Source organism: Syngnathoides biaculeatus, chromosome 2, assembly GCF_019802595.1.
Source record: "Syngnathoides biaculeatus isolate LvHL_M chromosome 2, ASM1980259v1, whole genome shotgun sequence".
Taxonomy (NCBI): Eukaryota; Metazoa; Chordata; class Actinopteri; order Syngnathiformes; family Syngnathidae; genus Syngnathoides; species Syngnathoides biaculeatus.
In genome coordinates this window covers 35712853-35737032 of record NC_084641.1, presented here as the reverse complement: position 1 = coordinate 35737032, position 24180 = coordinate 35712853, and the positions used below count along the sequence as shown (strand labels likewise).

The 24180-nt window shown below is 43.0% G+C and overlaps 1 long non-coding RNA gene across 1 annotated transcript; it reads left to right on the top strand.

The window, feature by feature from the left end:
- Positions 1-2258: 2258 nt before the first annotated feature.
- LOC133495744 (uncharacterized) lies at positions 2259-5634 on the top strand. Its single transcript, XR_009793650.1, has 3 exons — positions 2259-2379; positions 2472-4041; positions 4153-5634. It is a non-coding gene; the product is annotated as an uncharacterized LOC133495744 (long non-coding RNA).
- The last annotated feature ends 18546 nt before the right edge of the window (positions 5635-24180 follow it).

The window sequence follows — 24180 nt, the reverse complement described above, 5'->3', positions numbered from 1 at the left end:
ACTGTGCAGGCTCTGCAAGACCCAAGATGGTAATAAGTATGGCCTCTGTGAGTTTTTACAAGATGCAAATAAGACAGTGTAATTAATTGTACACTATGTCCACTTTTCCAGTGATTCACCCTGTAAAAAAAAAAATAATTCATTAATTTTCCAAGCTGCTTATCCTCATGAGGGTCAGGGAGTGCTGGAGCCTAGCCCAGCTATCAACAGGCAGGAGGTGGGGTAGACCGTGAACTGGTGCCAGCCAATTGCCGGGCACATAGAGACACAGAACAGTTCCACTCACAATCACAAATAAGGGCAATTTAAAGTCTCCAATTAATGCATGTTTTTGGGATCTGGGGGGGAAACTGGAGTGCCTGGAGAAAACCTTTGCAGGCAAGGGGAGAACATGCAAACTCCACACAGGCAGGGAAGGGATTGAACCCCGGTCCTCAGAACATATGCCCATGCTTTAACAAGTTGCGCCAACCTGCCGCCAGAAAAAAAAATAGTTTTATTTGAAAATATAAATGCCCTGTAATTGCAACAAAAGGCATACAATAGCGCAAGACTGCTTCTCATTTTAACAAGCTACAACTTATTTGTAGACCCGTTGAGTGCTTTATATAATGTGGATGATCAATGATAGGTTTAATTAATCATACTCAATGCTATTGACTCCAATGTTTCTGCAGATGTGTCATGCTTTGGCATAGTTTGGCTCTCGAAGTCTAACCTAGCAAGTCATGGCCATTGAGAGAATGTAGCAGAGTAGCCATCCACCTAAATGGCCCCCAAAATTGAAGTAGATGAAACCCACCCATTTCAAGTCTTTTCTAACCAAATTGTACAGAAAACTACATGGACACTTCTTAAAAGGGCACAGGATGCGTTAAATAAATGGGCAGTTGCCGCTCATGTGAGCCATCCTATCTTGGCCTTTTGTCTGATACTAATTACAATTGTATTCAGTCAAATATTGCAAGCAAGCACTCTAGGTAAGAGTGAAAGTCTGGAAAAGTGTTTCCCCATTGCTAATCATTCTAACAAGACACATCTTGCTAAAGTGATAATGTTCTTTATAGTGTTCAATCAATTAAGAGGTTCAAGCCCCACAGTCATAAAGACACTTTGAAGTGTAACTGATGATGTAATTTAGATATTAATGATAAAATCCTTGCTATGTGACCTAGGCGAGACCTGGGTAGAGTTCTCATCCCTCCCATGAACCGCTCCAACAGTTCCCTTCTTGCAGCCATAATTAAATCTCTAGCTCATTGTCTGGATTCATTAGCTGCCTCTTCTTGGTTTGCCAACCTTGATGAATTATGCGCAAGCGTATCACAGTGTAGCCCTTCAGTTAATCCACACACACACACACACACCACACACACACACACACACACACGAGTTACTTCATTGTCTGGAGGCTGCCAGGCCCAATGAGAGTCAGGGTGTTATCATGTCACATGCTGATTAGGTAAACAATGGCTGCCTTAAAAGTGGTAACACCAAAGACAGACATGTATTGAGTTTGTCTAGACAGAAAGACGAAACACTCTCTAAACAGCTAGAATTAATTCAAGTCTGACACTAATTAATTCAACTGGAGAGATTTAAATTTGGCACACTCAATGCATCTGGAATTTAGGTAGCACATGTTTTCCTATTACTGCCTCATCAAAACATTAATAAGTAGCCATTATGCAAGAATAATGGTTAGATTTTTGTACAAATAATGTAAATCATCTGAAATTACTTTGCTTGTGTGACCATGGTTTGTACCTGGCCAAAAATGTAAAAGTCAGATCAATTTAGAAATGTTTATACCGGTAGATGCATTGTTAAGAAGAATTTTGTACTGAATTGCCTTTTTTACATCGTGAGACTTTTAAGTGTGCTCATCTTTTTCCCATAAGTATGCCCAATTGTCATGAGCAAGGCTTGGCCACTGCCAAGAGGGTCGTGACCAGGCCACTGTTCTGGGGGGTGACACCTGTCACCTATCACAGCTGTTTCACATTTGGACTGTAATTAGACAGTAATTTAAGTTGGAGTTTGTGTCACTGGCACTTGCCAGTTGTTGCTTTGTGTTAGTGAATATGCTTCACCGCATCCCGGGTTACTCCGCTACTTAGCTTCATAGTCATCGAACCCTGTTACTACTTTTGTGGATACTGCTTTCTTGGACTGTGTTACTATGCATCTCTTTAGTTAAGAATAAAACCCACTGAACATTATGCCTTTGGTTGGGAGTCCTGCATTTGGGTCCGCCTCCGCACTGCTGGGATGTGACAGAACGAACTGGCCAGAACAGGACCCAGCGGGAAAGGCAAGGCATCGCCGGCGACGTCGCTGGGGACGTCGCCCGCTCCAGGACCAAGTATCTCCTATTCGGTAGGCTCCGTTATATTGTCCTCTCCTGCCCGTGCATCATGAATACGTGCCAACCATGACCCATTCAGCACTGAATATTCTTTTGGACTCAGATTTTTTGGACTTTGAGGGAGACCTCTCCCTGTGATTAGTCCCAGTCTGTTTGTGTCGCCGCCCCACGCCTCCAGCTCCCGAGTGCCTTCGCCCGGTAGGTCCAAGCCCTCATCCTCTAATCCTTTTTTGGGAACCCGCTTGGCCATCTACCCGGGTCGTCCACGTGGCAGCCAGAAGAGATGCCCAAGCAGGGTGCCCCTTGTGCATCCCACTGTGTGCCAACCAGACACTGCCATCGTCCATCCACGACTTGTTGGCATCGATCCAAGCCAGCGGAACAAGAGCTGATGGTGAAACTTCCAGTCCAAAGGGAGAAGTGGTCCGCAACTCCCGAGGTGCAGCGACTCGAGGATCACAAGATCTTCTATCACAAAATGCAGGGAAAAATAGAGCAGCGTAGTGCCGAACCTAAGGTCCTCACAGACCATGCCATGGTTGCTACAGACTTGCTGCTGACCCATGCTTAAGTAGCGGTGGCAACTGACTCGCTACCGAGCCAGATCCACGACGCAGTGGCACCCAACCTGTTACCGAGCCAGATCCATGTCGCGGTGGCAACTGACCTGCTACTGAGCCAGGTCCACGTCGAGGTGGTGACCGACCCACTGCCGAGCCAAGTCCACGTTGTGGTAGCCACAGATCTACTACCAAGCCAAGACACGGCCGAGACATCGCAGTGGTGACCGACCCACTGCCAGTGCCGTGCCTCGTCCATTTCACGATCGTAACAGACCCGCTGCCACGATATACCCACGTCACGGTGGCGACAGACGTCCTGACAAATCATGCTCATGCCACAGTCGCTACCGACCCGTATCCGAACCTAGTTCCGTCACAGGTGGAAACAGACCCGTGCCAAGCCACACCCACGTTGTAGTGGCGACAGACGTCCGGGTGAGCGTCAAAGTAAAATGGCGGACATAGCGAACAAAGACAAGCATGCCATAGTATCTCCAGGGTTTGTTTTCCAATAATATAAAACTCTTAAGTGATGTGCAGAGGATGGAGAAGATTCTGATAAACACGAGACCAACTACTTTCCTACAGTGAAAAGGCAGAGGACTTTATCATTCCCGTTGCTCCATTCTGTTCCAAAGAACAATGTATTCATTCCCCCCAGTTTCTCCCACCAAGAACTCTGACTCTGAGCCAGATGAGAAGTCAGTCGGGTTCCAACTAAAGCCACCAAATATCATTCATGGGCAAGCGCCCAGTTCAGGTATGCCAAGTCAGAAACCGAAAGAGCAACAATGCAGCATCGGCGGCCTGCGGTTCTTCAGGCGTCACCCTCCAAATCCCACGCTCCTGTTCAGGCAGCGGCCGACTTTGCGGCCGCCTCCCACTCCTGTCCCGGGGGCGGCAACGACTCCTCGGCCACCCCACGCTCCTGTTCAGGCAACGTCGATGACTCTGCCTCCCGCTCCTGACCTGGTGGAGGCGACAGGTGTGCGGCAGCCTCACATTCCTGTCCAGGCAGCGCGAAGGCTCGTCGCCCACCTCATGTTCCTGTCCAGCCAGTGGCAGCGAAGGCTCGTCACCCGCCGCACGTTCCTGTCCAGGGGGCAACAGGTATTCTTCCATCTCATGTTCCTGTCTAGACAGCGACAGGTATACGGCTGCCTCACACCCCTGTCTTGACGGCGACCACCTCAAGGCCTCCTCACGCCCATGTCTCAACAGTGCCCGCCTCCCTCTCCTGCTTCGATGGCGATCGGTCGCGGACGTCTGATGACCACGCTTCAAGGGCGACCGATTCACGGCCATCTGAGGATCACGCCACGGTGGCGAACGGTCCCCGGCTGCCTCCCGACCTAGCCCCGGTGGCGACCGAACTGCATCCGCTTCATGACCAAGCCTTGGTGGCGACCAGTCCCCGGCCGCCTGCCAACCTCACCTCGGCGGCGACCGATCCACGGCCACCTAATGACCGAGCCTTGACGGTGACCAATCCCCGACTGCCTCACAACCACATCCTGGAAGGTCTTCGTCTGGAGCCATCGCCTGCTCCCATCTGGCGTCCTGGCCGACCTCCTGACCTGCTCGGCCGGACACCTCGCTTTGTGTGGCCTGGACGGGCACCAAACAAACTGGGGTTGGGAGCGTTAGTGCCCACCCCGGGCCCTCTTCCACCCTCACCTGGTCATGTTTTTTGTTCAGTTTTTTGATTTTGTCGCATCTGGGATCTGCACATTAAGTGGTTGGGGGTTCTGTCATGAGCAAGGTTTGGCCACTGCCAAGAGGGGCGTGGCCAGGCCACTGCTCTGGGTGGTGACACCTGTCACCGGTCTCAGCTGTTTCACATTCGGACTGTATTTAGACAGGCATTTAAGATGGAGTTTTTGTCACTATTATTTGCCAGTTCGTCGGTTTGTGTTAGTGAGTATGCATCACCATATCCCGGGTTACTCTGCCACTTAGATGCATAGTCATCGAACCCTATTTCTCGTTTTTTGGATCCTCCATTGTTGGACTGTGTAATTGTGCATCTCTTCAGTTAAGAATGAAATTGACTGAGCATTATGCCTTTGCCTGGGTGTCCTGCATTTGGATCCACCTCCACACCACTGGGATGTGATACCAATTAGTCTCCCAAGATTAAGGGACTGGTATGTTGAAGGGTTAAATCAGGTGGCTGGTTTCCCCAGCAAATCAGTCTTATTTATAGACAACAGTTAGTAAAAAAAAACATAAAGATGGAGACAGACAGACAGACGGACGGACGGACAGAAGATCAACATCAATGCAAACAGCAAAAGAGACAGAGCAAAGATAACGAAGCTGCAAACGATAGTGACAACAAGCAGCTGTGCAGAGAACACATCTGATGACACTGAAGGGAACAATAAATGCAGTTTTGTGATATTCTTTGGAAGATTATTTGTGGATAAAATGTAAATATAGGAACATCCTGCCTTATGCATCAATCATCCTAGACCATCTTTTGTTCCTTTTTTATTCCAGATGAAGGATTACGGACAAAAAAAACATGACAAAAATTGTGTTTGGGGTTCTTCTCGAGCGGCAGCTCCATTGACTAATTCAATCATGATAAATCCCTTAATTTGTACTCAATGGACAGTAGTCCTTGTAACAGAAAATATCAACGTATTGGATATCACCTTCTACAATATTCTTGTATCAGATATCATTTTCATGCTTTACATGCACACATTACTGACCCCTCATAGGTTTGGATTATACATTCAAAGCCTAATTAAAAACATGAATAAAATAAGCACATGGACTTGATTGATAACTCAGCTATCTGTCATTTCATGGAAGGAATCATCCAATATCAATAGTTTTCACTCCACCTTGGCAGTCAACTTTTAAAGGGCAGTGGAAATTGGTGGGTAGCATTGCTGATTATTAGAAAGCCAATCATTGGTTCAAATCAGTTCATTTTATCTCCCTGTGAGTGACTGCACAGAATAAAGAGTAGAGAAAATGGATTTTGGATGAACCTAAACTACCATTAAACTTGTCACTACAACAACATCAGAGCTTCTGTATATATGTGATAAAATGAAATGATAAGAGCAGACTCTGGCTTCAAGTACTCATCGTGACCAATGGACAGTTCAACAAACAGCTCCGAAACCCCTTTTTCACACTACACCAAAAAGATCCAATATATTTTGCTACTTCCCTGCTATCAGAAACCTGGCCACTAAGAAAGCTATTTGCCAAACAGATAGTAGTGCGAGGAGTGCTGTGATTTTTTTGATTATCAAAAATGATCAGATGGCCTAGTATGTAGGTGCAAAGAGCAGGGATTAAGGTTCTCGGCAGGATTTGCTGCAGTCTAATCTGAGCCAGAGTGAGATAAGAAGATATTCATAAAAGTTATTTATAAGGTAGCTTTATTTGAAGTTGACCGCAATGCTTTAAGTACAGGGGTGGCCAACCAGTCAGAGATCAAGTGCCACATTTTTACCGTGTTACGACAAAGAGTCACATCATACACATGAATGTCATTCCTTCCTCACACACATACCTCTGCTCAGCCAGATTTATTGTAAATGTGAAAAACTGATTCCTACAGAGTACCAATCCCACAGGCCATTAAAAAAATAAAATACAATTTTGTGCTCTTTCTCACACAGACAAACTATCAGTTGTCTTGTATGTCACAACTCTCATCTAATGCAGCACAAAAAGACTCTCACAATTAGAGGTCTGAGAGCAACTGTGAATCAATAGCCATGCTATTGTCCGATATTCTCTTTTCAGTGTGGCAGGGCAGTTGAAGGTCAGATACTCTTTGTTTAAGATTTTTGTTTTCAGGAGACAAGATTTCAGCGATGTCGCTGTGGCATTTTTTTAAGTAAATTATCCTTCCTTACATGGCTTTTTGGCCCTTTTAGTGTTCTAAGACAGTTGACACGATGCAAGTATTCGTCTCTGGATGGTTCATATATTTTTGTTCAAAATAGAATCCACTCTTCTGTGACTGAGAATTTCAGTCCCTTTTGGAAATTCCAGGTTGATGTTAGCATGGAGTTAGCAGAAGGAAAGATTTGAAGCTATGAAATCCGTGAAAGACATCTGTCACAAAATATAGAGTGGCTGGCCATTGCTCTTAAAAAAAAAAAAAAGAGCTCTCACGCTCATCCTGTGTTCACCCTGTGGATTTCCCCCTTCAATTTTGAGAGCAAAATTGACTGACTATTTTTTTAATGATCATGATCTGCCTGGGAAACTTCAAGCTATTTTCATTCAATGTACATGCCAGTTTTGCAAAAGTGCCGTGTTAACTTTTCATGATATGGTCACAAGACCGTGGTCGGTAGACGCAGGGGAGACATCTTCTCCGGGGGCAAGGTTGTCTTCCGACCTGACTTTCAACAATCATATCAAATCCATCACAAAAACTCCCTTCTACCATCTGAAGAACATATCTAAAGTGAAGTCTTGTATGTGTCAAGCAGACCGGGAAAAGATCATCCATGCTTTTATCTCAAGTAGACGTGACTATTGTAATAGTCTTCTGACTGGACTCCCAAAAAAGAGTATTAAACATCTGCAGCTCATTCAGAATGCTGCAGCTCACGTTCTGACAAAAAAAAAAAAAAGCGGTCAGAACATATAGCTCAAATCCTAAAGTCCTTGCACTGGTTTCCATCTTTAGAATACATTTTAAGGTTCTGCTACTGGTCTATAATTCACTAAATGATTTAGGTCCTGTATACATGAAAGAAATGCTTACAGAATACAAACCCAGTAGAGCGCTGACATCGACTGACTCAGGTCCAAAGCAAACATGGTGAAGCAAGATTTGGCTGTTCTACTGCACAGAAATGGAATAAGTTGCCCAAATAGGTGAGGTCAGCCCCAAGTGTAAATGTTTTTCAATCTGGGTTGAAAACTGTTCTTTTTGCTCCTGCTTTTTGGAATATATCCACTTTTTGATCATATTACTTGCACTGGATGTGATTTTAATTGTCTTTTTTTTATATGTTGTTTGTCGTTGTTATTGTTTTTATGCCATTTTAAATGTTTTATCTCTTTGTTTTAAAAATTTTTTAATCATGTAAAGCACATTGAGTTACCTCATGTATGAAATGTGCTATACAAATAAATTTCCTTTGCTTTCCTTTGCTTCCTCTGGGTTAACTCCCTTCTCTCGCTGCACAGCTGAGCTACATAGCCGGTACAATAAAGCGATGAAACATTGACTTGCTGCTTGAATGGCCTTATTGGCTACTCTGCATGTTTGACATCAATGTTTCCTCACTCTTTCACTTATTCCTGTCCTGCGCTCTTTTATTCCTTTTCACCCTTCCGCTGCACACACCTGCGCAGTCGCGTCACACTCACCCATTGACGCACACATCCTCACACACTGAGTTTATTATCACAATGCCTGTATCAACTGTAATAATCTCAAGATAAGTGCACACACAAATACCGTAATTAATGCAAGCAAAGTGCAAGCGAATCCACAATAAAAATAAAAAAAGTTAACCTTTCCTGCTACGGTCGCCTGGCTGTGACTGGGAGAGATCTCCTGAGCCAAGGTTGTCCTTCTTGGGGTGAACTCACTTCTCCTGTTGCCACTGCTGAGGATCGGTGCCAGGAGAAATAATGGCACGAAGCATCGGTTTGCTGCTCAAATGGCTTTATTTACTCTTCCCAGGTTGCTGTCACAAAACTTTTTTGTCTCTCTCACTTGCACTTGCACTCGCTCTTTTCTTTCCTTCTCACTTTTTTTGCTACACACGCCTGCGCAGTCCCATGACCCCCCCCCCCCCCCACACACACACACACACGCACACACGCACACACATGCGCAGAGGTTGTTGTCATAATACCCGTAAGAGTGCCTTCACGAGAACTGGGCAAAGAGGCAGGTGGCAGCTCGAGATCCGCAGGTTGGCCACCCTTGCAGTAGGGCAGTGATTTCCAACCTTTATAGAGCCAAGGCACATATTTTACAATTGAAAAATCCTACGACACACCAATGAAGGTAAATGTCACCAAAAATGGATTGATTAATTACTGTATGTACTTCCTCCCATTTAATAGAGGAGGAATTTTTTGTTCTGTCTGTCATTGTGCCTCACTGGCATAAATAGATGAATAAAGATACATTATTTCTGTTGTTGTGTTTTTTTGTAAAAAAATGTTTTTTTTTTAGCAATTACATAAAATTGGATAACCTCCCACTTCACACCTGAAAAGCGCTTACAGCACACTGTTTGGGAATCACAGCTCTTAGGGAAAGGAGGAGGAGGCTCATCCAGGTTCCCTCAGGATAAACCTGGCATGACCTGAAAATGTAACCATCCCGATCCTCATGCTTTCATGAAAACACATATCTGATTGGCAGGCCTCACAGATTATCAAATGACTCATGTGATGCAAAGCTGTGAGTGGAGGCAAAAAAAATGTGTGAAATCATTTGGGACAAACTTGTCAGTCAAGTTCATGTCTTCCTATGCGACTACATATTTTATTCAGTGTAAAATTAGACGAATATAAACATTGTGACCTTTATTTTCTGACTCAGTTGTTTTCAAACCAACTTTGGATTGTATTTCATTTCAAAGTATTGGTGTTTTGGTGCCCAACTGACACACATTTCCTTTACACACCATGACATTTATTAATCTCTTTCCTTTATCGTGTGCCCTTAGAGCTGGGATCAGGAACCTTCCAGACTGAGAGAGCCATAAATGCCAAATATTTTAAAAGATAATTCTAAAAGAGCCAAACAATATTTTTAAAACTAAATACAAGTCTTTTTTCATATTTTATGTGAGACCAACACTTTATGAGTGCAATAAGGCTCCAAATTTTTGTTTTTTTTTATTACACTTTGCTGTTGATAACCAATGATGACAAAAGTATTTCTTACCATGAATGCGACTTCTGGTGCTGCATAGTTTTGCTGATGGCTTTGTATTCTATTTCATACATCATTAGATTAAACTTCATACAGCTGTTGAGACTCCCATCAGTTTTCCGAGAATGTGGTTGGTCTTAATGATTTTTTAAATATGAGAAAGACTTCTCACGTGCACAGCTAGAAACAAACATTGTCAGTCCAGCAATACTCACACGCCACAATCTGTGGTAGGTGACTGGAAGTGAGTTATAAGTTTTCACAATCAGCTGGTTTGTGGGTTTAATCTTTTCATTCCTCCCCACTTATGTCCACTCGCCAACGATGCTTGCTAATGGAGGCATGTCTTTTATTTGTTTGATTAGCTTTTTATATGAAAAGTTGTCAAATAGTTCATTGGCATCACATCAACTGTAACCGTTTTGACAAACTCCCCATCTGTGATAGGCTTTCTGTTTCTCACAATTGCCAAAGCACCAGCAAAGCTATATGAATTGAATTCACTTTGTTGTGTCCAAACACGGAGTTGTTGTTGACGAGATTGGACTCTGGACAGTAGCGCTTGACATGCTTTCTTCCTGCTGCCCCCTGGAGGATATTTTCATGCAAACACAGTATGGCGTTGGCTCGCTGGCGACGGCTTCCGCATTGGCCCTGACGCGGAGGTGGTTTGGCCGCGTGCGGGAGGAAAAAGGAGCGCTCCCCCTGCCAGGCATGGGTCCTCCTGCATACGCTTCAAACTGTCAGGGTTAGGGTTAGTTAAAAAGTTAGTTAAAAGTGATCCACTTATCATCAAAATATGGCTCAAAATGATAGGGTAATATTGCCCCGGTCATTTCACTCGATTGTGAGATGTTCTCTTGTTTGATAAGTGCTCCCGTGATCCATAGTAAATTGCCACTACTGTTTTCAATGGCAAATGTCCCTGTGTAACATCTGCTGATGACGTTGCGGGCAATATGGCGACCAATCGGATGTCGAATGAGACTTCCGCAACATTGCGCTTGGATGACATGCTCTCCGCTAATTTTTATTTTTTCGTATAGACGAAGTAAATAATGTGATATGTATTTTTAATTACAATATCTATTTTAGAGTGTTTACAGGCATGAAAGTGGAGCTTTTAATGTATAAAGTACTGCTGTAATTCATCACAACATTGCACCATATTTTTCAAAGGGCATAAATCGACAGTGGAAAGACCGTGTTATGAGAAATATTAATGGGTTTAGATTTCCCTTTCCCAAAGAAGACCCAAGACAGGCTGGAGAGGCTACATTTATGTCTCTCAGCTGGCATTGGAATGCCAAGGGATGTCACCAGAAGAACTGGATGAAGTGGGGAGAAGGAAGTTTGGGCGTCACTGTTAAAGCGCCCCTATGACCTGACCACAGATACGTGTAAGAAAACGGATGAATGAAATGAATTGTCTTCTAAGAATGTAACTCTGCTTGAGGTTGCAACATAACAAATAATCACTCTTTTCAACAGTTAAAATTGCACTTTAGCTTAGATAAGTGCTACTATCACTTAAATGGTATCACACCGTAATGGTCAATGCTAACTTTAACTCTTACACTGCAGTGAAGCTTTAACAGCTCTTCCGACACAACATGGGACTTTGAAATTGGACTATTTAGCGGTAGCTTGGTAAGAAGTATACATGTCATTCACCGAGAATAAAAGTAGTTCTATGACCATGTTTCCTCACTTGTAGAAAATGTAGCTTGAAAAATCATGTATTACATGTTTTGAGGGTCATCACTAACCTTCTGAGTGGAATAATTATTGACTGGAGAAGATAATCTTGTACATAGTAGCCATTATTTAAATATTGGTTGGCAAAGAGGTAAGAGAACTTGAAATTGGAGGCAGAACATTCACTTCTGAGGGATAAGAGTCACCATTAGTCTGCAAATTATGTCAAACATATGACCTGATACATTTACGTTTTCTCTTAATCAGCAAAATTCTAAGTCCATCAAGTTTTTTTGTATGCACAAAATGTTTCAGTGTACAATTTTAATGTATATGTATTTCTTAGCGAGCCCACATTCCTTATATTCTTTAAAGCATCTGTGCACTAAAAGCTATTGAAGAAAAGTCAATGAATATTGAGGGAAGGCAGTGCAGAACCAGACACAAATAAGGTCAGCTGTGTAAAGAAAGGAGACCAAATCCTGTCTGAACCAAATCCTCTCATTGAGCTTCCCCTCCCACCTCGCTTATTCTTTAAAATAAATAAATAAATAAAAAACAGGCTAAAGGCTTTGCTTCCAGTGTTATGTATATGCGAGTACTGCAGCGTGATCATTGTAATCTTTTTGCATTTGGCAGTGGGAGCTCTGCTTTCACGTAACAACAGTGCATTAAATGTGTGGCGGATGATAATATTCAGGCCACTGTAAAATCCACCCCAGTAGTCTCATGCACCTGTTGAAAAAAATCTCACATATTATTAGATTCACAAATTAGATTACATATATTAGGCGGCACGGTGGATCAGATGGCGTTGGCCTCACAGTTCTGGTTCAACGCCGGACCCGCCTGTGTGGAGTTTGCATGATCTCCTGTGCCTGCGTGGGTTTTCTTCAGGCACTCCGGTTTCCTCCTACATCGCCAAAAAACATGCAACATTAATTGGACACTCTAAATTGCCCCTTAGTGTGTTTGTGAGTGCGGCTGTTTGTCTCGATGTGCCCTGCGTTTGGCTGGCAACCAGTTCAGGGTGTACCCTGCCTCCTGCCCGTTGACAGCTGGGATAGGCTCCAGCACTCCCCGCGACCCTCGTGAGGATAAGCGGCAAAGAAAGTGGATGGATGGATGGATGGATGGATGGATGGATAGATGACATATATTAGATGTACAAAAGTTCATAAGACCTGTTACAGTTCAAGGGTTGACACAAATATCCATCCATCCATACATCCATCCATTTTCTTCGCCGTTTATCCTCACAGACGTCTCGGGGTGTGTTGGAGCCTATCCCAGCTGTCAAGGGGCAGGAAGCGGGGTACACCCTGAACTGGTTGCCAGAAAATCGCAGGGCACAGAGACAAACAGCCGCACTCACAATTACATCTTAGGGCAATTTAGAATGTTGGAATGTTTTTGGGATGTGGAAGGAAACTGGAGTGCCCGGAGGAAATCCACACAGACAATGGGAGAAAATACAAACTGCACACAAGCACACAGAATGTGATTTCACTAACTTATGTGCTGACATTGTTTATGTGATAGCTTTTATCTGACTTGAACTTTAAAATAGATTAAGTAGTATGTAAAATGTGTATTTTATGTGTTGACTTTGTATATTTGATTGCGTTTATCTGACTTTAACTTGAACATAGACTAGGTAGTGGGTAATTTGTGTATCTTATGTGCTGACTTTGTTAATTTATTTGCTTGCTTTTGTCTATCCACAGCCCGAAGAGTTGCACAATTCCTGTGCGTCCTGTAGGCCGGCCACAATCCCAAATAAATGCAGGGAGGGCATCCGCCGTAAAACTGTGCCGAACATATATGAGCGTTCATCAAATGACTTCCATAACGGATAGGTCGTGGCCAGCGCTAACTAAAGGAAAGGAGGAAAGTGACTTAGGAGACAGAAGAAGAAGAGGCATGCACTATCCCTACGCTCCTCCTCCAAGAGAGCAGGTGGAACGGTAGTAAGGCGAGACGTTTAGGAGCAATGTTTAAATTATTTTAACATGAAGTAGATGGGAAGAGAAACAGGGTAGAGCAGAGCTGGCTAAGAATGTCTTGGAGGTGAAAGGAGTATCAGATTGAGTGAAAAGGCTTTAATTTCAAATAGACGGTGTTATGTATAATGTGATTAGCAGCTATGCCTCACAGGTAGGATGTGACCTAGAGTTGAAAGACAAATTCTTGAAAGAACGAGATGTGTGATTGGTGCAGATTGTAATGGACATGTTGCTGAAGGAAACAGAGGCGACGAAGAAGTGATGGGTAAGTACGGCATCCAGGAAAGGAACTTTGATGGACAGATGGTGGTGAACTTTGCAAAAAGGATGGAAATGGCTCTAGTGAACATTTTTTTTTCCAGAAGAGGGAGGAACATATAGTGACCTACAAGAGCAGAGGTAGAAGCATGCAGGTGGATGATATTTTGTGCAGACAATGTCATCACAAGGAGGTAACTGACTGTAAGGTAGTGGTAGGGGAGAGTGTAGCTCGACACCATCAGATGGTGGTATTTAGGATGACTCTGGTGGTGGGTAGGAAGATTAAGAAGAGAAAGGTAGAGCAGAAAACCCTGTGGTGGAAGCTGAGAAAGAGAGAATGTTGTGGGGCTCTCGATCGATGGACAGGAGGAGCTCTCGGAAGACTGGACTACTACAGGCAAGGTGATCAGAGAGACAGGCAGGAGAATACTTGCTGTGTCTTCTGGTAGGAAAGGGGAGAAGGAGACTGGGTGGTGAAACTGCAAAATACAGGGAGTCATACAAGGAGAGAGATTAGCGAAGAAGAAGTGGGACACTGAGAGGACTGAGGAGAGATGAAAGGAATACATTGAGATGTGACGTAGGGCAAAGGTAGAAGTGACGAAGGCTAAACAAGAGTTATATAACGACATGTACGCCACATTGGACACAAAAGAAGGAGAAAAGGGTCTCTGCAGATTGGCCAGACAGTGGAATAGAGAGAAGGATGTGCAGCAGGTAATGGTGATTAAGGATAAAGATGGAAATGTGTTTACTGGTGCCAGTAATGTGCTAAACAGATGGAAAGAATACTGTGAAAAGTTGATGAATGAAGAAAATGAGAGAAAAGGAAGAGTAGAAGAGGCAAGTATGAAGGACCAGGAAGTGGCAATGATTAGTAAGGGGGAAGTTAGAAAGGGACTAAAGAGAATCAATGATGAAAAGGCAGTTGGCACTGATAACATACCTGTGGAGGTATGGAAACTATTTGGAGCGGTGGCTGTGGAGTTTTTGACCAAATTATTCAATCGAATACTAGCGGGCAAGAAGATGCCTGAAGAATGGAGAAAAGGTGTGCTTGTTCTCATTTTTAAGAACAAAGGCGATATACAGACCTGTGGGAATTATTACCAACTATAAAGGAATAAAGTTGATGAGCCACACAATGAAGTTATGGGAAAGAGTAGTGGAGGCTAGACTCAGGACAGAAGTAAGTATCTGCGAGCAACAGTATGGTTTCATGCCTACAAAGAGTACCACAGATGCATTATTTGCCTTGAGCATGCTCGTGGAAAAGTACAGAGAAGGTCAGAAGGAGCTACATTGTGTCTTTGTGGATCTAGAGAAAGCCTATGACAGAGTACCAAGAGAGGAACTGTGGTACTGCATGCGTAAGTCTGGTGTGGCAGAGAAATATGTTAAAATAGTACAGGACATGTATGAGGGCAGCACTACAGTGGTTAGGTGTGATGTAGGTGTGACAGAAGAATTTAAGGTGGATGTGGGACTGCATCAGGGATCAGCTCTGAGCCCCTTCCTGTTTGCTGGTGTAATGGATAGGCTGACAGATGAGGTTAGACTGGAAACCCCTTGGACCATGATATTCACAGATGACATGTGATATGCATTGAAAACAGGGATCAGTTGGAGGAACAATTAGAAAGATGGAAGCATGCACTGGAAAGGAGAGGAATGAAGATTAGCCGAAGTAAAACAGAATATATATGCATGAATGATAGGGCTGGAGGGGCAAGAGTGAGGGTCCAGGGGGAAGAGATAGTGAGAGCGTACGACTCTAAATACTTAGGGTCAATGATCCAGAGCGATGGTGAGTGTGGTCAGGAAGTGCAGAAACGGGTCCAATCAGGTTGGAACAGCTGGCGGAAGGTGACTAGTGTGTTATGTGACAGAAGAGTCTCTGCTAGGATGAAGGGCAAAGTTTATAAAACAGTGGTGAGGCCGGCCATGATGTACGGATTAGAGACAGTGGCACTGAAGAGGCAACAGGAAGCTGAACTGGAGGTGGCGGAAATTAAGATGTTGAGATTCTCTCTAGGAATGAGCATGTTGGATAGGGTTAGAAATGAGCACATTAGAGGGTAGCTAAATTTGTATGTGTATATATATATATATATATATATATATATATATATTCGGCCCCCTTGAACTTTTCAACCTCTCGCCACATTTCAGGCCTCAAATATGAAGATCTAAAATTGTAATATTTTGTCAAGAATCAACAACAGGTGGGACACAATCGTGAAGTGGAACAAAATTTATTGGATGTTTTATACTTTTTTTGACAAATAAAAAACTGAAAAGTGCAGCAAACTCGCTCCAGAAGTTCAGTGAGGATCTCTGAATGATCCGATGTTGACTAATGGTGATAGAATCCACCTGTGTGTAGTCAAGTCTCCGTATAAATGCACCTGGTCTGTGATAGTCTCAGGGTTCTGTTTAAAGTGCAGAGAGCATCAAGAAGACCAAGGAGCACACCAGGCAGGTCCGAGATACTGTTGTGGAGAAGTTTAAAGCCGGATTTGGAGACAAAAAGATTACCCACGCTTTAAACATCTCAAGGAGCACTGTGCAAGCAATCATATTGAAATGGAAGGCGTATCAGACCACTGAAAATCTACCAACACCCAGCCATACCTCAAAACTTTCACCTCGAACAAGGAGTAGACTGATTAGAGATGCAGCCAAGAGGCCCATGATCACTCTGGATGAGCTGCAGAGATCTACAGCTGAGGTGGGAGAGTCTCTCCATTGGACAACAATCAGTCATACACTATCCAAATCTGGCCTTCATGGAAGAGTGACAAGAAGAAAGCCATGTCTCAAAGATATCCATAAAAAGTCTGGTTTAAAGTTGACCACAAGCCACCTGGGGAACACACCAAACATGTGGAAGAAGGTGCTCTGGTCAGATGAAACCAAAATCGAACATTGCAAAATTATATGTTTGGCGTTAAAGCGATACAGCTCATTACCCTGAACACACCATCCCCACTGTCAAACAGGGTGGTCGCAGCCTTATGATTTTGGCGTGCTTTTTTTCAGCAGGGACAGGGAAGATGGTTAAAATTGATTGGAAGATGAATGGAGCCAAATACAGAACCATTTTGGAAGAAAACCTGTAGGAGTCTGAAAAAGACTTTAGACTGGGACGGAGATTTGTCTTCCAACAGGACAATGATCCAAAACGGAAAGCCAAATCTACAATGGAAATCTTCACAAACGTATCCAGGTGTTAGAATGGCCAAGTCAAAGTCCAGACCTGAATTCAATAAAGAATTTGTCGGCAGAGCTGAAGACTGCTGTTCACAAACGCTCTCCATCCAACCTCACTGAGCTGGAGCTACTGGAGCTGTTTTGCAAGGAAGAATGGGCAAGAATTTCAGTCTCTCAAGTTGAAAAACTGCTTGAGACATACTCGAAGTGACTTGCAGCTGTAACTGCAGCAAAAGGTGGCGCTACAAAGTATTAATGCAAGGGGGCAGAATAATATTTCACGCCCCACTTTTCAGGTTTTTATTTGTTGAAAAAGTTGAGATTATCCAAGAATTTTTTTTTCCACTTCACGATTGTTGTTGATTCTTGACAAAAAAATGTAATTTTATATCTTTATGTTTGAAGCCTGAAATGTGGCGAAAGGTTGAAAAGTTCAAGGGGGCCAAATACTTTCACAAGGCAATGTATATACAGTGGTACCTCTACTTATGAAAGTCTATACTCACAAAAGATTCAGGTTATGAAAGACCTCCCTGGAAAGTGTTTGTCTCTAGTTATGAAAGTAATTCACGATACCAAAGGGAAAAAAATGGCGCTGAATTCCACCAAATGTAAACATCCTGCACTGTATTTTGGTTTGAAACGATACGATAAAGCTGCTCACTGATCACCACCACGCTTGCATACACTTGACAATATCTTTGCAGATTTTTTCAGCTATTTTCATCATGGGCCCCAAGAAATTGATGGCCAGGGCCATCAAGCTGCTGCCATGTGACCTCACGCCACTGCTGCTCAACTTGAGAGGTTCGAAGTGGAGGTTGAACCTGAAGTTGAGGAAATCGTTTTGCTGGGAATGGCTCAGTATGACATCGACGAGTTGGTTTACCATGAGGATCCTTTGATGGAGAAGCGTCAATGACGTTTGCCTTGCACACTTCCACAAGATTATTAAAAGCGGTCAAAGGCAAACATCCTTGGATTGGTACTTCAGGAAACATCGAAAGTAAATGTTCATGCTTGTTTTGAATTTATAGTTTGTGGAATTTATTAATTTGAGTGAAATTAAGTTGTCTGCATGCCTCTGCCTCTCATGACACCACAATGCCTTTCTGTTCGCCACGAACTCAACACTAAAAGTAAATGAAAAACATTTTTTATTATTTACATTATGTACACTTTGAATGCTTATTTTTAAAATGCCACTGACACAAAAATCAAAACTTAAAATACGTTATCAAAATGGTGGAGTGGTACACTCACCTGATTTTTGTGTGAGCAGCGTGGGTTTAGTTCCCACTCATTGATGGTGTGATTGTGACTGCCAATGGTTGTCCATGTCTGTGTATCTGCAAATGACTGGCAACCAGTTCATAGGGTAGTTTGCCTTTCACCTGAAGTCGACTGGGATAGGCTCCTGTGCTCAGCAACCCTAACCAAGATAAGTGGTGTTAATCCTGGGTGGGACGGATAATTTAAACTGCCTTTTTTCCCCATTTGACAATTGTTCACCAAATTACAAATGACTGTTATTAACTAATGGAGTTTGCATGATCTCCCTGTGCCTGCCTGTGTGTTCTCTGGGTACTCCGGTTTCTTCCCACATCCCAAAACATGCATTAATTGGACACTCTAAAATGCCCGGAGGTGAAGTTGTGAGTGTGACTGTTGTCTGTCTCTCTGTTTCAAACTGGAATAGGCTTTCAGCACTCCTGCGACCCTTGTGAGGATAAGCAGCCATGAAAATTTATGGATGGATGGTATTAACTCATTTAAAATGGAATCACAGTTCGTTTCTGTTAACCTTGTTTCATGTAGTTATTAAAAATCCAATCCATAAATTGTATTGATGTCTTTCATTTACATTGATTTATATGCTAGCGACCTGATATGGCAAAAGCTAGCCTCGCAGGGATAACTGGATATCTTGGTTTGATAAATTCACATTTTGTCATCACTACATTTGTTCTAATACTTTGTCTACTACTTTATCTAATACTTTGTTTGACCTTGTAATCAAAGGCATGAAAAATGCCCGATTTCTGTAGGGATTTAACATATTATGGAAGACACCCCACAGATACCGGTCAGATTCGTAGATAAGATTCTCCCTGGGTGGATGTGGTGTCCTTTGTATCTGAGTAGCTATTGGTTTCAGGCAAGGGGTGATAGGAGAAAGATATTGGCTTGGTGTTGTCCAGATTCCAATATTAACAAAGGCCTTCATCCTGTCCATCAGGTGTAAAATGGCATTTAGGCTAGTGGAGAATGACTTTTGCATTCAGCTTTGCTCCAATAGGGCAGAGATTGCTGTGGGAGACAAAAAGTGCTGGCTCATCTAATTTTTCATTCATTCCTACGATTGTTTAGTTGACACGGATGATTTCATCTGCTCTTCATATGGCTTTATCCCTGTTTCATATGAATATTTGAGAACAACTAAATGTGTTTGTCCTTTTCCTTCGCTCTTCGCTGTAGCAACCAAGCCTCACTCTGGGTTGCAGCATACAACACAGGCCAGTGGGATTACTCTGTCATCTGCTGGTGTTGTTTCCTCCATTTTAGATGCTCTCTCATATCGTTGGGTTTTGCTCCCAGTATATTCCAGGGACAACATATGGAGGATCTGTCACTGTTTCCACAGTCCACATTTATCCTCATTGTTGAGCTGAGTGGCTGTTTGTTAGGACACTTCTGCTCACCATTTTGAGACATCGGTAAAGTGTTTTCTTTCCATGACTGTCCATTAACATCCATATACACTTTCTATTTTCATTTCCATGATTGACATCCACTGTAGCAGTCTGTGATAGTTTTCAGTGGAAAAGGGAGGCATCTTGATTACCGATTTTATGGCTAGCAAGTATAGTTATAGTAATTGGCAGGCCACCCTCATGTAATAGTGGGGGATTATTAGAAAATATTGGGCAATGGCAACTACTGATGGTATCTACAAAAACGTACAATTTCAAAAATCATTGCAAAACATTATGTGCTTCTTGAGAAGACATCAGAGAACCATCCGAATATTCAACAATAATTACAGCCACAGGTTCAAATCTGTATGGAAGTATTCCTCTGTCTTCCCGATCAACTGATACTGCTATTTCTTTATCCGATGAGGATAAATCGGAGAAATCAGCGCTGGGCATAATGGTTTCCCATGTAATTGAGCCTTTGTTGCGGCACGATACAGGTCACATACACCCACGTAGATCATGTAACTCCCGAAAATGGCAGCGCCCCTGAAAATTCGTTAATGTCGAAAAAAATCTTCTCAAAACACTATTAAATGAGAGAGGATTTAAAATCACATTGTCAAAATAGGGTACTTATTACATAACCTATTGATACACTGTTCATGCAAAGCACTGGATTTCCCCTTTAAGCTAAATCAAGGGTGACCACAGTAAAGGCCTGATCATTTATTTGTCCAGTCACTTTCCATGGCAAAAGATGAGAAATTGACAAATAATGTAAATTTACAGCTATGGTTTTGCTGTGCAACTGTGGCGGTCCAACTAATACATTGAATTTGACCCCGACACTCTGGTATGTGTACATAAAGCCATTCACATCAGTTTTTAATCAAATACAGTATGTTCTATCACTCACCTGAGCTAATGGAGCCAATGAGGCCAAAAATTGCACACCTCCAATTATCTCCCTACATTTGCAAGTCTTACATGTTCATATTCAGTGCTCTTAAAAACTCTCACATGTGTCTGTCAGCTGCTATCACATCGCAACGAATAACCACTTCACCACAGGGTCCAGGGTAAAGATGAGCTTAAAAGGGGAAGAAGGAAAATATCATGAAAGAATAACACAGGATGTGCAGTCTCAGCACCTGCCAGTGCCAAACCACTTGAATGATTATGCAGAGACCAAAGAAAGCTTGGGGCAGCAACAGCTGGCATAGTCTCACCACAGATCTCTGATAGTCGTCTGATCTTTTTAATGTATGCAGTTATTTCAGATAGCTGTCGACAGCATGTGCTGGCAAAACGGGCACACAAAGAGCACACTCACCCCATCTGATTTTATAATGAGCATTACCGTTTGAAATACTCAATCTTGGAACAACCTAAGAAAGTGAAAATATGTTGCTTGTCCCTTTTTGGTGTTTGTCAGCGACCATTATATTCAAGACTCTTTTTTAACATTTATGAGTGACATCGTTTGTCCATTTATCCAGAGGACCATTTGGAAGATAAGAGGTAATGGACAGGCCTTTTTTCAATCATTGCAAAACATTATGTGTAGGCCACAGTCATCCTAGAAGACAACAGCTTCCCCACAAGATTCTGGCTAGTACACAGATGAAAGTTAACAAAAAAAGTAAAGAAATGTGACTGCATTACTTAAGCATGATAGTGAACAAATTCTGAGACACACTACAAGTGCCATAACAAAAGTATTGAAAAGAAAGCGATCAGTCTTCAAAATGGACCTTGGGATGTAAGTGAACGTCCATCCATCCATCCATCCATTTTATCTCACGAGGGTCATGTAGCCTATCCCAGCTGTCAACGGGCAGGAGGTGGGGTGAACCCTGAACTGGTTGCCAGCCAATCACAGGGCACATAGAGACAAACACCTGCTCTCACAATCACAGCTAGGGGCAATTTAGAGTGTCCAGTGTTGCATGTTTTTGGGATGTTGGAGGAAACGGGAGTGCCCGGAGAAAACCCACGCAGGTACGGGGAGAATATGCAAACTCCACACTGGCGGGACCCTGATCGAACCCGCTTCCTCAAAACTGTGAGGCAAAAGCTTCACCAGCTGACCCACCATGCCGGTTCAAAGAGTAAATGACTGGGAGTTATTAAAGCGTGTAAGGAGACACGATCAAGCCTTGTCCTATACTAGTCAATGTCAAGCAGTTTGAGGGTGACGGAGCCCTGTCACGTTCTTAAATTCCGTGTGTAAATAGCTTTTGCTCCTAAAATTCCCAAAACACCCTGAGTGTGACGGAGCCCCGTCACGCACTTAAATTCAGTGTGTAAATAGGTTTTTCTCCTCCTGAGGGTGACGCAGCCCTGTCGTGCATTTAAATTCCGTGTGTAAATAGCTTCGCAATAAATTCTATAAAAATCCCCTATTCCCGCGTGCAAGAGAAAATTGAGTGAAAGCAGTGGTATACTCTCAGTTGGAAACTTCACTTGTAAACTTAACACACCACTGTGGAAAATAAAGGCAATAATTCTCTTTAAAGTGACTAAAATGGGAAAAAAATAATAGTTAGGAAAAACTTAGTAAGGAAAACACACTGCGGTGTAACGATTGGAAATATGCCAGAAAAAAATAATCCAACAGAAAACTAATATTTATATAAATGGATATCAACACAATTTCACTGGTTAGTTAAATAGCCAGAAAATAGCGACCTTGCAAGAGTATATAATAAAATAAGTAATAATAACTAGGAATAAAGAGGTATATAGAATATTGGAAGAAAATAACATGAGAGAGAGATGAGAATGTTGAGAGAAAGAAAATTAAATGATGTTTCAAAGAAGAGATGATGACGAAAAAGGACTGACATCAGGACAATCAAGGAAAGTTGAAAATTAAGAACAGAGAGGTGAGCGCACGCGCCTCTCTACCCCCAACTGCCTTTTTCACAATATGACATGACATCATAAAATAATGACCAACTGAGACAGACTGGACTTGGACAAAACTTTTTAAGGGGATTGTGCCGACTGCACCTCAGGACATCCAAAATAAGACCACATTGCGTGTCTGACTTTGACACTTTAATTCCCTCAGACCAGATGCAATAACATTCATCGTAATAGATATAAGCAATGCATTTCTTTCAACCACAGTGGGTAAAGAATGCCAAATTTGGTTTGCATTCATATTTGGAGTCAAAATTTCAACTCCATGGTTTATTTAAATATGTAGCGATAGCGTCCCGGGATAAGGAAACGTGAAAGACAGTGGCTTTTTTAAAGCATCTGGCTGAGGACGGGCACAAAGCAAAAAGTAACTCCAAATTTGCCAATAACAGGTTAAACATTTTACAAACTCGAAAGCCACAAACAATTCAACAATTTTTCATCGTGTGTTGGTGGTGTGAAACCAACAAGAACGTGGAGAAAATAAACTACATCCACCACAATGTCAAAATTGGGAAATTGAACTCAAAAGTGTTTTTTGAGGCTGTGCATGAACAACTTGGAGCCACTTAATGCCATTTCAAAACTGTCACGACCCATTGGAACGAGAGTAGGACCCAAATGCAGGACTCGGACGATGCAAGATAGTTTGGGAAGAAACGTTTAATATTTCGTGGTCGGGGATCTGGCAGGCCGTCAGGTGCAGCAGCGGTAGTTGGGACATCAGGCGAAGAGAGCAGGTGAGCGGGCAGGCAGGAGTCGGTACACAGGAAAACGGTCAAAGCAGGCAGAAGTGTCAAAGGAGTCAGGCTTACGGGATTGGTCGGAGAACAGGCAAAAGTCGGTACACACGGGTTGTTGATCAGAGCTACGGGAATACTCGAACGGGACATGAAGCTCAACGAACTGGCGCGGACCAGTCGTCATCAGGGTCATATAAATACACGGGATATTCAGCCCGCATGAGGCGCAGGTGTGCGCCTCCCAATCAGCGCAACCGAGCGGGCACTGGCACAGCCCGGGCTGGAGTGGCAGGATCATGACAAAAACCAAATAGCCATGGACATGCACCTGGCTGAAAAAGGTGGTGTCTGCACTCCAGACATCCAGACAATGGCATAGTGTTCGGAGTTTCCTGTGACAAGGATCGATCAACACGAGACTAGCAACTTAGCACAGTAGCGGAGAATCCAACATGCAGTAAATGCAACGCAACAAAATGGCAAATGCCAGTGACAAAACTCCAACTTAAACGATTTGTCTAATTGCAGTGTCTAATGCGACAAAACTGTGACAGGTGTCATACATAGCTATCAAAAAAGAAAGCTCCTCAGGGTTGGTTTCTCAATGCTTTGGTTAAAGTGGCTAGTCTTTTCCTGTCAATGTGTCCAAGTCTGGCGGCATGGTGATCCAGCTGTACAGCGTTGGCCTCACAATTCTGACGACTGGAGTTCAAATCCCAGCCCTGCCTGTGTGGGTTTTCTCCAGGCACTGCAGTCCCCCAAAACACCCCAAAAACTTGCATTAATTGGAGAGTTGATTGTGATTGTGAGTG